General features: G+C 42.5%; 1 pseudogene; it reads left to right on the top strand.

Moving 5' to 3' along the window:
* The first annotated feature begins 1,606 nt into the window (after window positions 1-1,606).
* LOC118832254 lies at window positions 1,607-2,229 on the top strand (annotated as a pseudogene).
* The last annotated feature ends 742 nt before the right edge of the window (window positions 2,230-2,971 follow it).

The raw sequence follows: 2,971 nt of genomic DNA, 5'->3' as shown, positions 1-2,971 counted from the left end.
GGGCATGAGGGCAATGTCAGTTTGATAAAATGTTGGAAGGAACCTGTAGTGCATTGAGAAAAGCAATTAATTTGGAGTCAGAAAATATGAGTTTGAATCATGGCTGTTATTTAGTAACTTTGGGCAAGTCATTTATCCTCTCTAATCTCATTTTTTTATATGAATAATTATGAATTTAGGCTAGATTTTGCCTTGGTTCCTTTCCAGTTGAATCCTGGCTCTGTCACCTTATGACTGGGTTAGTCATTCAATTTCTCTAGTCTCAATTTCCTTATATTTATATTCAGGGAATTAGGCTAGGGTCATGTTTCCTTGATTCCTTCCAGTTCTATGTTTTAAAACCTGATGTCTTTTACAATTTGAAATCCACATCAATAGTCATTTTAGGAACACTAGTCATTAAAGGAACATAGACCCTCAGTTGCTTGATCCATAATATCTAACACTTGCATCCTTTAAAGTGTGTTAGGTGACATTTTTCCTTAAGCTCATAAATCTGACACTTAAAAATACTTTGGAGGTTGTTTCACCTGCATTGTTTGGTTTTTCCTTCCATAATACATTAAAGACTTTAGGAAGAGTTGGTTTCTATTGATAACTTTCATACTACTTTGGACACAACTTTCAAAAAAAGCTAGTTAACCAGTTAATAGCTTTTTCCTATGTGCTGAATATCATGTGCTCCTAAAAGCAGTGACAATTAAAATTATTAACGGGTATGAAAGCATCATAATTGCTTGATATAGACAGGGGTGTCTTGGTAAATGTTTAACAACTGCCTCTCAAAAAAAGGAAACAGGTCAGATTTTTAGGCTTAATCTGCATTATTAATACTTTCTTAAGACTAGACAGTAAACCAAATAATAAATCTCTTTAATTTGTAACACTTCACAATTTCCAAGGTGTAAATGTGAAAACTGAAAATTTAACAATTAGCTTTCTAAAACTGGCTTGACTAGGCTCCACCATATACTTGGGTACTATAATTGTTCCACTTAAGTGGAACAAGTCATTTGACATTTCTGTGGCTCCAGTCTGTAAGATGAAGGGGTCCAAGTTTTACAGAACAAATCATTTTGTTAAGGGGATTTGTTCTGTGAAGTTTGGATTCAGTCAAAGAGCCACACTTGAGGACCTAGAGGGCCATATGTGGCATTGAGCCTGCAGGTTCCCCGCCCTTTGGTTGGGGGCTGATGATTCTGGCCCAGGCTCTCCTCTACCTCAGGGTGCAGAGACATCTTTATTCTTGGTGAGTTTGGCCTTGGATGTCCCCCACTTGTTGGCTGCTGCTGCTGCTGTTGTTGCTGCTGGAGACACCTTGCACGGTGGTTCTTACAGCATACCTGGACTCAGGATCCTGGTATGTTGATTTGGCCTGCCATATCCTCACACATGAAGATATCAGGGTATTGGGTCTTGGCACAAAGGATTTCCAGGATGTTGAACTGAGCCTGAGTGAATGTGGTCCACTCTTGGTTCTGCTTCCCTGGTGAGCTCATGTAGCCAGCCATGGTTGTGCCATGTACAATCTCCAAGGCAGGTGCTGCCACTGCCAGGGTCAGCGCACTGACCGACTAATGGGGTAGGGATGACTTGACATAAGAGGATGCCATGCTTCCAGGAGAAGCAACCCAGGGATCCAGATTTTTCATTCTTCTTGGATAAAAAAGCCTATACTTCTTGGGATTCCTTTCTCCTCTCCAGCCCAGCTCCAACTTCTATGGCCTCTCTTCCTTCAGTGTCAGTATCTATCTGGAGCCTTGCCTTCTCTACCCTGCCACACTCCCTGGCAGCAACGGGGGCTACAAGGGACTGATCCATCTGTACCCAATGTGGGCCTGGGCCTTCTGTTGCTGCCCCCTCTTCCTATGTGCTGACCTGTGGCCCCAGCCCCAGCAGCCTTCAGTTCTTCTTCCTTGTGCTATGGGAGTTTGCACTCCTTTTTTGGGGGGGTGTCTAGACTGTAGCCCCTCCCTCTTACCCATGGGTCTCAGCTGGGGGGACCTGCTTTTCCCTCAGCCCCCTCCCTACCTTTGGCATAGGGCCCCACTTGGGCCAGTCCCCACCCTCCCTGTCAAGTTAGAGTTTTGGGGCTGGGGGCTGGGCTTCAGCCATGCGGAATGCCTGGATTACAAAGACCCCAGCAACACCTGGAAACTCAATTTTAGCACAACAGCTGATTGCCTGGATTACAAGGATCAGAGCTCATGGAAATTCCAGGTGTCATAGATGAAGTAAGAGAGAACTAGGTCCTTCCCTTCTCCTAGCTCAACCTTCTAAGATTCCTTCTTCCTGAGCCAGGAGATAGGTGGTTTGTGGAAAGAAAACTTGTCAATTTGGATTCAGGATCCTAGTTACTCATTTATCACCTTTTTAATCTTAAATAATTATCTTCTCCTTTCTAGGTCTCAGATTCCCTTGTCATTTTGAGGGTGCAGCTAGATGATCCCTGAGGTTGTTACTATTAACATAATGGAAGAAAAAGGTATGTCTGGTTTTGCCTGGAGACAAGGATCTCAGTTTTGAATCCTGGCTCATTGCAATCTTTGCCTACCATGCTAGGGTTTAAAAGGATGAAAATTAAAAATAATGCATTCTACCCCCAAAAAGGACTTAAATGACCAATTACTAACCTTTCCCCCTACCCAAGTAGGAAAGGACTTGATTTTCATAAAACATTGAGCAAATTGTCTCCTTTTGGTGCTGCAGTGGAAGGGATATTGTTTTTTGGAACCAGCACTCCTGTCTGAATCCAGACTATACCAATAATAACATGTTTGACCTTGGGCAAAGTCAGTACCTTCTTTCTCAAAGACTCCATTTTCCCCACATATAAAATGAGGGGATTGGACTTGATGGTGTTGTGGTCTCTTCCACTTCTAAGATGGGAAAATTATATAAAATGATGCTGAGGAAAAACAAAAACAAAAAAATGAATCCGTAAAGTCTTTAGGTGACCCTATGGAACCCT

The sequence above is a fragment of the Trichosurus vulpecula genome, chromosome 9 (assembly GCF_011100635.1).
Source record: "Trichosurus vulpecula isolate mTriVul1 chromosome 9, mTriVul1.pri, whole genome shotgun sequence".
NCBI classification, from domain to species: Eukaryota; Metazoa; Chordata; class Mammalia; order Diprotodontia; family Phalangeridae; genus Trichosurus; species Trichosurus vulpecula.
Note: the sequence above shows the minus strand (reverse complement) of the source record. Positions and strands in the feature narration are given on the sequence as shown.